This window comes from Moschus berezovskii, chromosome 11 (assembly GCF_049115385.1).
Source record: "Moschus berezovskii isolate FMDL1 chromosome 11, NW_MosBer_1.0, whole genome shotgun sequence".
Lineage (NCBI taxonomy): Eukaryota > Metazoa > Chordata > Mammalia > Artiodactyla > Moschidae > Moschus > Moschus berezovskii.
Window position 1 is genome coordinate 90,879,293 of NC_142470.1, and position 14,463 is coordinate 90,893,755.

Sequence of the window (14,463 nt, forward strand, 5' to 3'; positions counted from 1 at the left end):
TTGGATCATAGAAAAAAACAATGAAATTCTAGAAAAACCTCTACACTGCTTCACTGACTTCGCTAAAGCCTTTTACTGTGGGATAACAAATTGCGGAAAATTCTTAAAGATATGGACCACCTTACATGTCTCCTGAGAAACAAGTGTGTAGGTCATGAGGCAATAGTTAGAACCATCCGTGGAACAACAGACTGGTTCCAAACTGGAGAAGGAGTACATCAAGCCTATACATTGTCACCTCAGTTTTTTTTTTTTTTTTCCAGCTATTTTTTTAATTTTCCAATTTAGAAGCAGACTGTTGCCATGGGTTAAGGACATTAGGATGGCACAAGTCTAACACAGTTTTTGTATAAGCAGAATGAGCTTTTACATGTCTACAAACCCGACAATTGGATTAATTTCTAAAACTAGCATAGGATCAGGCCTATGGTAGAAAAGCATTTGATTTATATGCAGAGGTCTAAGAAGTCAAGAAAACATTATAAATAATCATACGAATCAGGTCCAGCATCTTGGCCAAGCTGTCTAACTCTGATGTCGTCGTCTTCTCGTCCTGGTGTAGTGTAGTTTCTTCTGAAAAAAGTCCTTCCTTCCAGGTTGGAGACAGTTCCTTAAATTATGTCTTTTTCTAGTCCTGGTTGCAGGTCATGAGGCATCTGATCTTTATCCAAAGATAGATCACTGAGACAAGCTTCAGAAACAAACCTAGGGTGCTCTTCAAGAACTCAACCAAATCCCAGTTCAGAAACTTGTATTTATCCAAAAGTCCTTTTTATAAATCTTCTTCTGCGCCCTCAAAGTCCCACTGGGGCCGGGTCAATGGATATCCCTCATCAATTAGGTTCGGCTGCAGCGTGGGCCTCCCGTCCACACCCCGGACATGTTTCCGAGCTTCTGATAGAATCCGCTCCTGTTCTTCCGTGGTGAAGAGCACTTGTAACAGCTACTGACAGTCATCCCAGGTGGGATTATGGGTGAAAAGGATAGAAACAAAAGGCTTTATCCATGCTGGTGTGTTTTCCACCAGATCTTGCCAGACCAGGATATAGGGCAACTGGTCCGGGTGGCCGGAAGGGCCAGGCGTGAGAACCTTCCCCCAACAGCCCGGATGGTGGGCAGGCTGAAGGTTCCCTCCCTCGGCCACCCGACATTAAAAATGGGCCACTCTGAGGAGCAGAGCGTCACCAGCTTATTCCTCTTCACTAGCAGAGTCAAGTCTCACGCCCTAGATTTAAAGTCAGAGAAATGATCCATCATGAGGGAGAGCAGGGTAGAGTTTCCTTGACCCATGACCACAGAATAGATTACGGGAGAGAAAAGACACAGGAGAGAGACAGAGACAATGCCGGCACACACGATAACACCACAAACGGAGGACAAACGTCAGCCGAAAACACACTACTAGGTCTCTGAGACCTCTGAGGCTTCCTGCAGTTTAAAGTAACCTTACCGAATGGCGTCCACTGCCCACCAGATTCCGGAACGGGAGAGACCTCCTCTCTCCCGCAGAGCCAGCTGCCTTCCAGCGCAAATGCTGGGCCTCGGCCTTACGCTGGTTACGGCGATCGCCCCTGAACAGACCTTGCACCGGTGCTGTAATCAGCCCTCCTCCAGGCTGATGAACCCCTTCTGCCAGGAGAGCGTTATTCTCCCCAGTCAGAGGGATCCCGGACGAGACCCCAAATGTTATGCCCTGAGTCCGGTTCCCCCATACTGGTAGAATAAGACACTCACAGCAATGCAAAAGCAAGAATGGGGTTTATTTCTAGCTCCAGCTAGGGCTCATGCCTCCTCCAGTGCAGTGGAGAGCCTCACCTCAGTTATTTAACTTATGTGCAGACTGCTGCTGCTGCTGTTAAGTCGCTTCAGTCGTGTCCGACTCTGTGCGACCCCATAGACAGCAGCCTACCAGGCTCCTCTGTCCCTGGCATTCTCCAGGCAAGAACACAGGAGTGGGTGGCCATTTCCTTCTCCAATGCATGAAAGTGAAAAGTGAAAGTGAAGTTGCTCAGTCCTGTCCAACTGCTAGCGACCCCATGGACTGCAGCCCACCAGGTTCCTCCATCCATGGGATTTTCCAGGCAAGAGTACTGGAGTGGGGTGTCATTGCCTTCTCCGTATATACAGACTACATGTTGTGAAATGCCGAGGCAGATGAATCACAACCTTGAATCATGATTGATGGGAGAAATATCAACAACTTCAAATATGCAGATAATATCACTCTAATGACAGAAAGTGAAGAGAAACTAAACAGACTCTTGATGAGGGCAAAAGAGCAGAATGAAAAAGCTGGCTTAAAACTTATCATTCAAAAAATGAAGATCATGATATCCAGTTCCATCCCTTCACGGCAAATAGATGGGGAGAAATTGAAAACAATGGCAGATTTTATTTTCTTGGACCCCAAAATAACTGTGAACAGCGACTGCAGCTGAGAAATTAAAAGATACTTGCTCCTTGGAAGAAAAGCTATGACAAATCTAGACAGAGTATTAAAAAGCAGAGACGTCACTTTGCTGACAAAGGTTCATATAGTCAAAGCTATGGTTCTCCCGGTTGTTTTGTATGGATGTGAGAGTTGGACCATAAAGAAGGCTGAGTACTGAAGAGTTTATAATTTTGAATTGTGGTGCTTGAGAAGACTCTTGAGAGTCCCTTTTACAGCAAGCAGATCAAACCAGTCAATTTTAAAGGAAATCAACCCTGAATGTTCATTTTGAAGGACTGTTAGTGAAGCTGAAGCTCCAGTACTTTGACCACCTGTTGTGAAGAGCCAACTCATTGGAAAAAACTCTGTTACTGGGAAAGATTGAGGGTAGGAAGGGAAGGAGGTGACAGAGAATGAAATCACTGGATGGCATCACTGACTCAATGGACATGAGTTTGGACAAATTTCTGTAGACAGTGAAGGACAGAGAAGACTGGTGTGCTAAAGTCCATGGAATCACAAAGAGCAGGACACAACTCTGTGACTGAACAAACAAACAAAAAACAAATGGTTATTTTCAGATATTTGTACTTAAGTGTAGATATACTTCAAATTTTACATGCTGATATTTCATAGCATGGATGAGGCTTAATCTCATTATTTCTCTATTGCTGAACCCTTATTTCATTAAGATTTAAAATCACAGTTATTATGAGTGTACTCACTATAAATATTAAAATGAATATAGAGAGATATAAGTATAAACCATTTTCTTTGGCTTATGTGCATCTGTGGCTTTGAGTACAGTTCTAAAACTGGCATTTTACATCAAAGGGTATGGGTATTTTGATTCTTAGAGATACTATGAAGTGAGTTCGTTCAGTCATATCTGACTCTGCAATCCCATGGACTACACAGTCCATGGAATTCCCCAGGCCAGAATACTGGAGAGATACTATTAGATTTGCCTCAAAAATGATTTATAATATCAATACCAGAAAAATGACATTAATACAATCGACAGAGTTTGTTTAGGTTTAACCAATTTTTTATGAACTTGTGTGTTTAATTTTTATCACATTGTAGGTTTATGTAGCACCACAATCAAATACAGAACTTTTTCATCACTACAAGGTTCCCTCATGCTGTCTCATTGTAACTACATCCATCCTTTCCCAATTTTTTGAAATTGTCTTTTTAAATTCGGTGTAATTCCCTTGAGATTATATCCAAGTTGTTGTATGGATTAATAATTTATTCCTCTTTATTGCTGAATATTATTCGGTGATACCAATTACCAAAGTTTGTTTAAACATTTACTTTTTAAAGATATTTAGTTTCCAGCTTGTGGCTATTACAAATAAAGTTGCTATAAATATTACTGCACACATTTCTGTATAAACATAAGTAAGCTTTCATTTTCTGGGATAAATGCCCAAGTGCAATTCTTAGGTCATATGGTAAGTGCACATTTAGTTTTATCAGAAACTGCCAAACTATTCTTCAGAGTGGTTATATCATTTTATATTCCTACTGACAACGCATGAGAATAAGCAGTTTTTTTGCATCTTAATCAAAATTTGGTATTATCACTATGTGTTTTTTATTTAGGCATTTTGATATTTAGATAATCCATTTTTAAATCTTTATAAGGCAGCATATATTTTGTTATTTCATAAGTAGATAAGTTGGGCATTTTAAACATATTAAAAAGGAAAAAATGTGCACACATCTGCTAGCTATTTTAGTATATAATTATAAAATGATTAATAAAGGTGCTGAAATTAAATGGTGGAATAGTGCTAAATTTGATTCTAAAAGTCATTATTTCAAATTTATGCTCTGTTATTTACTAGTTATATAATCTCTGGTATGTCCCTCTAGCTCTCTGATATTCCTTTTTTATATGGTAGAGAATATAAATGCTAACTTCCAAGTTTTGGGTGAGAATTAGACAAAATACTGATTAAGCTACTTATAAACCCTAAAGGCGGAGAAGGCAATGGCAAGCCACTCCAGTACTCTTGCCTAGAAAATCCCATGGATGGAGGAGCCTGGTAGGCTGCAGTCCATGGGGTCGCTAAGGGTCAGACACGACTGAGCGACTTCACTTTCACTTTCCACTTTCACACATTGGAGAAGGAAATGGCAACCCACTCCAGTGTTCTTGCCTGGAGAATCCCAGGGACGGGGGAGCCTGGTGGGTTTCCGTCTATGGGGTCACACAGAGTCGGACACGACTGAAGTGACAGCAGTAGCAGCAGCAAACCCTAAAGGATCACTCTTATTTTCAAATATTTGATCTGTGTAGAAAATATTAAATGTGGCTACATAATTTTTGATAAGGAATATGATACTGTGATCCTACAGGAATCCATAAAGTTAAGCTAAGTTGGATATGTGTGACAACAAGAAACAGTTCAGACACATGTGTCTATGTGGGAAAAGCACTGAATAGTCTTCTAAAAATGTACCATATAAGAAATAAAGAAATCCTCTGATGACTCACATCAAATTTTTTCTTTTAAATTGTTAGATTTTAAATTAAATGGATTAAAAAATCTAGAGTCTTTTTAAAAATTCTTTTGACAGTTTTATAGGTTCTTACATGAACCAGGAGAAACAAAAAGAGAACAGTACCATTTTGGATGCCCATCATCTAGCAAATAGATCTACCAGCTCATAGTGATATAAAAATCAGAAGGAAAATATTGTTTTCAGTCTCTTCAAGTCCAACATAGTATATTGTTTTTGCAATTGTTAAGAAGTCAATGAGAATATTGCAAATGCTACTAAAAAAGCAATTTCAGCTTATTTTAAATTGCTGAGCTGAGAGATTTTATAGCCAATTCAAGAAACAGGTGTTTTTTTTTTTTTTTAATGATAGTGCTACTCTCTGTAATAACTGTATGACCATTCCAAAATGAAACATTTTATTAATACTAAATAATTTGCTTTGCTTATATTCCCATGGTAATATGAGTAACTTTAGCAATTATTTTCATTGTTGTAAAATGTTGATGATTTCCATGTATTAATGTCTTCACACTGCTATAGAATAATGCAAAATGCAATAGGACATAAAATGTACCATCACTTTTATTCTATTCTTTCCATAAACTCTTATAAAGAGTGTTATTACATAATTCTTTTATATTTATATTTATGCTAATCATATTGTGAATCTGTTCAGTTCAGTTTAGTCGCTCAGTCATGTCTGACTCTTTGCCACCCCATGAACCACAGCACGCCAGGCCACCCTATCCATCACCAACTCCCGGAGTCCAACCAGACCCATGTTCATCAAGTTGGTAACATCATACAACCATCTCATCCTCTGTCGTCCCCTTCTCATCCTGCCCACATCATCAGGGTCTTTTCAAATGAGTCACCTTTCGCATCAGGTGGCCAAAGTATTGGAATTTCAGCTTCAAAGTTAGTCTTTCCAATGAACACCCAGGACTGGTCTCCTTTAGGATGGACTGGTTGTATCTCCTTGCAGTCCAAGGCACTCTCAAGAGTCTTGCCAACACCACAGTTCAAATGCATCAATTCTTCAGCGCTCAGCTTTCATCATAGTCCAATTCTCACATCCATATATGATCACTGGAAAAACCATAGTCTTGACTAAATGGACCTAGGTTGATCATAACTTTTTTTCCAAGGAGTAAGCGTCTTTTAACTTCATGACTGCAATCACCATCTGCAGTGATTTTGGAGCCCAGAAAAATAAAGTCTGACACTGTTTCAACTGTTTCCCCATCTATTTCCCATGAAGTGATGAGACCAGATGCCATGATCTTAGTTTACTGAATGTTGAGCTTCAAGCAAACTTTTTCACTCTCCTCTTTCACTTTCATCAAGAGGCTATTTAGTTCATCTTCACTTTCTGCCATATGGGTGGTGTCATCTGCATATCTGAGGTTATTGATATTCCTCCTGGCAATCTTGATTCCAGCTTGTGCTTCTTCCAGCCCAGCGTTCCTCATGATGTACTCTGCATAGAAGTTAAATAAGCAGGGTGACAATATACAAACTTGACGTACTCTTTTTCCTATTTGGAACCAGTATGTTGTTCCATGTACAGTTCTGACTGTTGCTTCCTGACCTGCTTTTAGGTTTCTCAAGAGGCAGGTCAGGTGGCCTGTTATTCCCATCTCTTTCAGAATTTTCCACAGTTTATTGTGATCCACACAGTCAAAGGCTTTGGCATAGCCAATGAAGCAGAAATAGATGTTTTTTCTGGAACTCTCTTGCTTTCTCCATGATCCAGCGGATGTTGGCAATTTGATCTCTGGTGCCTCTGCCTTTTCTAAAACCTGTGTGAACATCTGGAAGTTCACGGTTCACATATTGCTGAAACCTGGCTTGGAGAATTTTGAGCATAACTTTACTAGCGTGTGGGATGAGTGCAACTGTGCGGTAGTTTGAGCATTCATTGGCATTGCCTTTCTTTGGGATTTGAATGAAGACTGACCATTTCCAGTCCTGTGGCCACTGCTGAGTTTTCCAAATTTGCTGGCATATTGAGTGCAGCACTTTCACAGCATCATCTTTCAGGATTTGAAATAGCTCAACTGGAATTCCATCACCTCCACTAACTTTGTTCGTGTGATGCTTTCTAAGGCCCACTTGACTTCACATTGCAAGATGTCTGGCTCTAGGTCAGTGATCACGTTATCGTGACTATGTTGGTCATGAAGATCTTTTTGTACAGTTCTTCTGTGTATTCTTGCCACCTCTTCTTGATATCTTCTGCTTCTGTTAGGTCCATACCATGTCTGTCCTTTATCGAGCCCATCTTTGCATGAAAAGTTCCCTTGGTATCTCTAATTTTCTTGAAGAGATCTCTTGTCTTTCCTATTCTGTTGTTTTCCTCTATTTCTTTGCATTGATTGCTGAGGAAGGCTTTCTTATCTCTCCTTGCTATTCTTTGAAACTCTGCATTCAGATGCTTATATCTTTCCTTTTCTCCTTTGCTTTTCTCTTCTCTTCTTTACACAGCTACTTGTTTGTCCTCCTCAGACAGCCATTTTGCTTTTTTGCATTTCTTTTCCATGGAGATGTTCTTGGTCCTTGTCTCCTGTACAATGTCACGAACCTCCGTGCAGAGTTCATCAGGCACTCTATCTATCAGATCTAGTCCCTTAAATCTATTTCTCACTTCCACTGTATAATCATAAGAGATTTGATTTAGGTCATATCTGAATGGTCTATTGGTTTTCCCTACTTTCTTCAATTTCAGTCTGAATTTGGCAATAAGGAGTTCATGATCTGAGCCACAGTCAGCTCCTGGTCATGTTTTTGCTAACTGTATAGAGCTCCTCCATCTTTGGCTGCAAAGAAGATAATCAATCTGATTTCGGTGTTGACCATCTGGTGATGTCCATGTGCAGAGTCTTCTCTTGTGTTGTTGGAAGAGGGTGTTTGCTATGACCAGTGCATTCTCTGCAAAACTCTATTAGCCTTTGCCCTGCTTCATTCCGTGCTACAAGGCCAAATTTGCCAGTTACTCCAGGTGTTTCTTGACTTCCTACTTTTGCATTCCAGTCCCCTATAATGAAAAGGACATCTTTTTTGGGTGTTCGTTCTGAAAGGTCTTGTAGGTCTTCATAGAACTGTTCAACTTCGGCTTCTTCAGCATTACTGGTTGGGGCATAGGCTTGGATTACTATAGTTTTGAATGTTTGCCTTGGAAACGAACAGAAATCATTCTGTTGTTTTTAAGATTGCATCCAAGTACTGCATTTCGACTCTTTTGTTGACCATGATGGCTATTCCATTTCTTCTAAGGGATTCCTGCCCACATATTGTGAATAGTCATTGGTTATTCTCATAATACCTCTGTCTATGTTAGTTTTAAGACAGAGTCACAATAGGACTTACCTTAGTTGAAATGGTGAACTTAATAAAGAATAATTTTGGTGCAATGCTCCAGTTCTAAGTGCAATGTCTCAAATACCTTTCACCATCATGCCTATCAATTATGATAAACATCTCTAAAATACATATTATGAATAACTTCACCTTTAACATTTGTATTTCTTGAGGTTAAACTATGTATAAAATCAATAACTACTGATCAATTTTAGATTAATCATTGAGATTTTCCATCTCATAACTATTCCCTGCTTTCTTCTCCCTCTCTTTTCTCCTTAGCCTCTGATTCATGAGAGACAGTATTCTCTTTCTTACTCATTACACACCTGCACATTTTTATACCCAAAGGTCTCAACAAATAAGTCTAATTTAAAGGGACATTTGCCTTCCTTCATCAATGTCTTCATCTATGGCATATAATTTAGTTGCCACATTGTATGTTTTCTACTACAGGAAAAAAGTTAATGACTGCTATTATTTTAGTACAAGTGTATATCATAATAAAAGTAACCAAATTCCTGTTGATGGATGTTTAGTAGTTTTATATTTTCAAATATTTTTAAAAGATAAAATAAACTCATGAAATAAGCTGTTATTTTAATCCTTATAGAAAATTCTTAGGAGTAAATATTTGAGAATCATAACCGTTCGTTTAAAAGTGCTTCTCAGAAGAGTTGCAGAAATTCATAGCTAGATGAATACACATGCAAACACTTAAATACACAAATAGACATCAGGAGACTTAATTGTTCACATTTGCCAATCCAGGGCATTACAGTTTTTATTAAATTTATACAACTTTTAGAAGAATGTGAATCTCAGTACTTGGTTATATTATTGATTATCCTGAGGTTTAAAGTTTACATGTACATATATTTAATATTTTATATTTACTATTCTGAAAGTTGCCTTTATATTTATGTCCATTACCTTTTTCAATAATATCAAATATCATATTTTAGGAAAATCATTTTGGTAACACATGTAAGTTCACTTAGGAGAACATCACAATATTTCATGAATGAACCATGATGACATGGATTACATGGTGAGGTACAAATATAAAACAAAGGCAAAATGGAGAAGTTATGAGATAAATGCATTGTTAAGTGGCTCAGAAAGGTTTAATGCTAACTGAAAGGAGAACTGATCTGGGATAAGGATCTTGGGTGCTCTGTTGAAGGTGGATTCAATATGAGCGTGAGCACATCCAAGCAGAAATGACCCAAAAGTAATTACAGATATGGGACAGCATCTCATCCCTATTAGTTATTTCTAGATTCCTTCCAACTGAACATCACCATAATTAAACACTCAGAACATACTGTTTTCAATGTCAAAATGCATATTATAAAACCTCAACTACTCATCGATGCCCAGAGGGAACATGACATATGTGATGAACTAAATAGCATTCATATGAACATAAGAAAAAATGCCAACAGATAATTCCAAACAATAGGATTTCATCTTGCCTAATAAGGTTTTCTCAATAACCTCAAATGTGCAAATGACACCACCCTTATAGCAGAAAGCGAAGAGGAACTAAAGAGCCTCTTGTTGAAGGTGGAAGAGGAGAGTGAAAAAGCTGGATAAAAGCTCAACATTCAGAAAACAAATATCATGGCATCTGGTCCCAGAGATGGGCAAACAATGGAAACAGTGAGAAACTTTATTTTCTTGGGCTCCCAAATCAATGTGGGTGATGACATCACCCATGAAATTAAAAGACGCTTGCTCCTTGGAAGAAAAACTATGACTAATCTAGGCAGCATATTAAAAAGCAGAGACATTACCTTGCCAAAAAAGGTCTATCTAGTCAAAGCTGTGGTTTTTCAGTAGTCATGTGTGGATATGAGAGTTGGACCATAAAGAAAGCTGAGCACTGAAGAATTGATGCTTTTGAACTATGGTGTTGGAGAAGACTCTTGAGAGTCCCTTGGACTGCAAGGAGATCAAACCAGTCAATTGTAAAGGAAATCAGTCCTGAATATTCATTGGAAGGACTGATGTTGAAGCTAAAGTTCCAATAGAACTTTTTTCATTAGAAAAGACCCTGATGCTGGGAAAGATTGAAGGCAGGAGGATAAGGGAATGGCAGAGGATGAGATGGTTGGATGGGATCACCAACTCAATGGACATGAGTTTGAGCGAACTCTGGGAGATGGTGAAGGACAGGGAAGCCTGGCATGCTGCAGTCATGGGGTCACAAAGAGTCATACATGACTAAGTGACTGAACTGAACTGAATAAGGTTTTGATAAATACATCTTTGCATTCTATCAATAAGTTATGATTATCAGAATGTAAGCAAATAAAACAAACCATCCAGCAAGATTTGAAGCAAGAGAATTTAAAATTATCATAATTTCCTATTTTGTGCCAAAGCTTTTATCCTCTCTCAATTGCAGAAACTTAATTACCTCTGGAACCAAGATAAAGGTAGCTGTCTAAACAAACAGCTGCTTCCCTCTAATCGTACTCTATTATTCTGTTTCATACCTCCTGCCTCAAATATCATATCCCAGAAACAAAGCATGCTAGGATGGGGAAATGGGTGAACCAGTGAAAACTACAAAAAGAAAAGTGATGAAACCCAACTGCAAAAAGAGGATTAAAATATTGATATAGTTCATCATATATTTAAGGGAACCTGGAAAATTGTGTATAACCTGCAAGAATCAGGCTCTAAGGTGACTGTCAAAAGGTCAGGAAGACTGGGGAGTAAGTTCAGGTCCAGGTAGTTCTTTCTGTCATTCAGAGCTTAGACTCTGTTCTAGATGAGCTACAGAAGTTTGGAAGCTGTTTGGGAGAATTAAATGAGAAACAGAGTCTCTCTCTGAGAAAATGGGTTAGGGTGAAAGGACTGAAAAGGGAGTTACCAAGTTTCTTTGTAATTCCATTGATGCAAATACTAAGAAATAACTTGACAAACACATGTGAGCTGACATTAGTCCTTGAGCCCTTACTGGGAGGGGTGCAGGGGTGCTCTTTGATAGGGTTTGCCCAGCTCCAGCCTGCACGGTACAGTGTAAGAGGGTCACAGCTTACTTCAAGGTCCTCTGTGAGGTGGAGAGGAAGTCAGGTATTCTACCTTGAATATTTCTGGTTTCTAAGGTCAGGGTGGCCAGACCTTCAGTGAGCTCTGTATCACTGTGGACATCTCTGGTAAGCTGAACAGAGCGTTAGAATGTGCTGAGACCCTGACTGATGCACCATTATGCATTTTGCAGAAAAAGCCCACTGCTACACTTCGGATTGCGTGAAGTGTAAAAGTGAAGTCACTCAGTCGTGTCCAACTCTTGGTGACCCCATGGACTGTAGCCTACCAAGGGTCTCCATCCATGGGATTTTTCAGGCAAGAGTATTGGAGTAGGTTGCCATTTCCTTCTCCAGGAGATCTTTTCGACCTGGGGATTGAACTCCAGTCTCCCACATTGTAGGCAGACCCTTTACTCTCTGAGTCACCAGGGAAGCCCATAGATTGCATAGACAAAGTGAAATAAACAATAAATATATAATCAACCAAATTTATTATCTGCTATGTTTAATTGCATAAGGGAAATTTACAACCATGGTTTAAAATATAGAAGCTGGAAAGGTTATAATCCATTTGAAAATAGCCAAGTAAAAATAAAAAAAGAGACAAGATCTCAGAATGATTCTAAAAAAATAAATAAGCTCTTTTATCTTATTTTTTTTTCATTTTTAATAGGTGCATGTTAAATGCCCTAGAAATGTGATGTAGACACATTTCTACCTGTACATCTCTAAGTGTAATCATCTTCTAAATGATGTTACACATAGAGGCATAAATGTTTCCAATATTATCACTCTCAATGTACTTTCATATATAACATGATCATTATTTTATTGCTTTTTTGGTGACTGTAGTATCATTTATTTTTCAGTATAGCCTATCTCTTAGCTAAGTAAGTCTTCTAGTAAATCAGTATTATGGTTTTATTTTTTCACTGTGGGTTTAAGATTTTTATTGATTACTTCTGGAAAAGTGAGACTCCTACAAATTGCATTAGCTGAAAAGATCAATGGCTCATTAGACTGGCATTTTATAAAGACCTAGACTCAATGCTTCAGCAGAAGGCTGAAAAAAAAAATTACCTTTCATAAAACACCTGTCCAATTGTTCAATATTATACCACAGGGGAAATTTTTTCCTAATTCCAGCTGGTTATCATTTTATGCTTTGAAACACAACAATTGATGAAGCTTGTAATTTTAGCTTGGCTTGTAAAACTGCACATAGTTTATTATTTATATTCACATAAATGCCCATTCTATTGTTTTAATCTTCCTAAAATATTGGCCACCATAATTTGTACCATAATTTGTAGCAGGCTTCAAAATAAATACTTTGAAGAATGATTTTTGAGAAAAACAAAAATTTTGAGTTTAACCAAAACAAAAATGCATAGGATGAGTCTTCCTGGCATTAGGGCATTCCAGATTGTCCTATTACAAAAGTATGATAGTTCAAGGTGATAAGGGCAACCATGGAAATGGTTTTCCATGTAACATCTGTAATATCTTCCTTCTATACTGCATTTATATCCAGACCTGATTCTTCACTATGCTTATTTCCATATCTAATGTTTGTATGTATTTATAAGGTCATTATTAAAAAGGTCATGATCATCTTCATGACCTTAAAGGAATCATTTTCTTTATGAGTTTCACTTGATTGCTATGTCTTGCCATCTGCATCATTTGTAGATGCTGATAATTTCATCCTACAGTCTCAGCCATACCTAGGTTTTCAGGGGTTTATTCCTAACAAGATTTGCAGACAAGAATAAGCAAAATCATATCTAGTGAGTCTGGATTAAGCTTTGCATTCTGGGTATTTACTAAACCCCCATTTCCTCCTAATCCCTACCATATTTTGGTACTTCATGCAATTTAAAGTCTACTCCAGGATCTAAAAATTCATATGTTCACTACTTTAGGAAATCTCTTTAGAATTCTATTTTTAGTTTTGTTATTTCATGACTTTACCTTGAGCCTTTTTCCTGAGGTCTAGAACCCTAGCGAGAGTCTGTTCCAAGAGATAATTGGTCATGTACAACTAAGATGTTGCCATGCATCAGTCCTGAGTATTTTCACTATCTGAGAAATCTGCTTTCCTGTCATGGCCATAATTATGAGCATCTTTCTATATCAACAAAAAGGTGAGAGCCATTATCAAGTGTCAATCTGTCTAATTTTCTCAAGGGAATCCCTAGAGTTTTCTCTTCGTAAAAAGACTATCTAAATCTATATTATTTAAGAAAATAATCCTGTCCTCCAGATATTTTTTGCTTTTAATGATGGAAGTTTAATAGCTTAGGTCAAATGAACAGTGAAAAGTAACCATACTTTCTAAAGGCCATTGCAGAGGAAGATTTTTTTTTTCTCTTCCTCTCTTCAACTGTCTCCCGGTGGTGCAGATGGTAAAGAATCTGCCTGCAATGCGGGAGACCTGGGTTCAGTCCCTGACTCGGGAAGATCCTCTGGAGAAGGAAATGGCTACCTTTGGATTGCAAGGAGATCTAACCAGTCAATCCGAAAGGAAATCAGTCCTGAATATTCATTGGAAGAACTGACGCTGAAGCTGAAACTCCAATACTTTGGCCACCTGATGCACAGAAGTGACTCATTGGAAAAGACCCTGATGCTGGGAAAGATTGAAGGTGGGAGGAGAAGGGGATGACAGAGGATGAGATGGTTGGATGGCATCACTGAAGTGGTGGACGTGAGTTTGAATAGGCTCCAGAAGTTGGTAATGGGCAGGGAAGCCTGGTGTGCTGCAGTCCATTGCACAAAGAGTTGGAAACGACTCAGCGACTGAACTGAACTGAATCTACATTAGTGTTCTTGCCTGAAGAATTCCATGGACAGAGAAGCCTGTTAAGCTATACCATCCATGGACACAACTGAATGACTACCATTTTCAGTTACACTGGTGTGATATTTGGAAAGCAAGATGCCTGAGGAGAGAGGGTAACAGTAGAATAGTCTTTTCTCCCATGCAAAGCATTTTTTGATCAACATGAGATATGTTGAGGTTACTGTAAATAAACAGCTGGCAGTGAAGTTTTCTGTGTATTTCATGCTCTCTTTCATATTGATAGCCAGAGGAGTCTTGGAAATGAT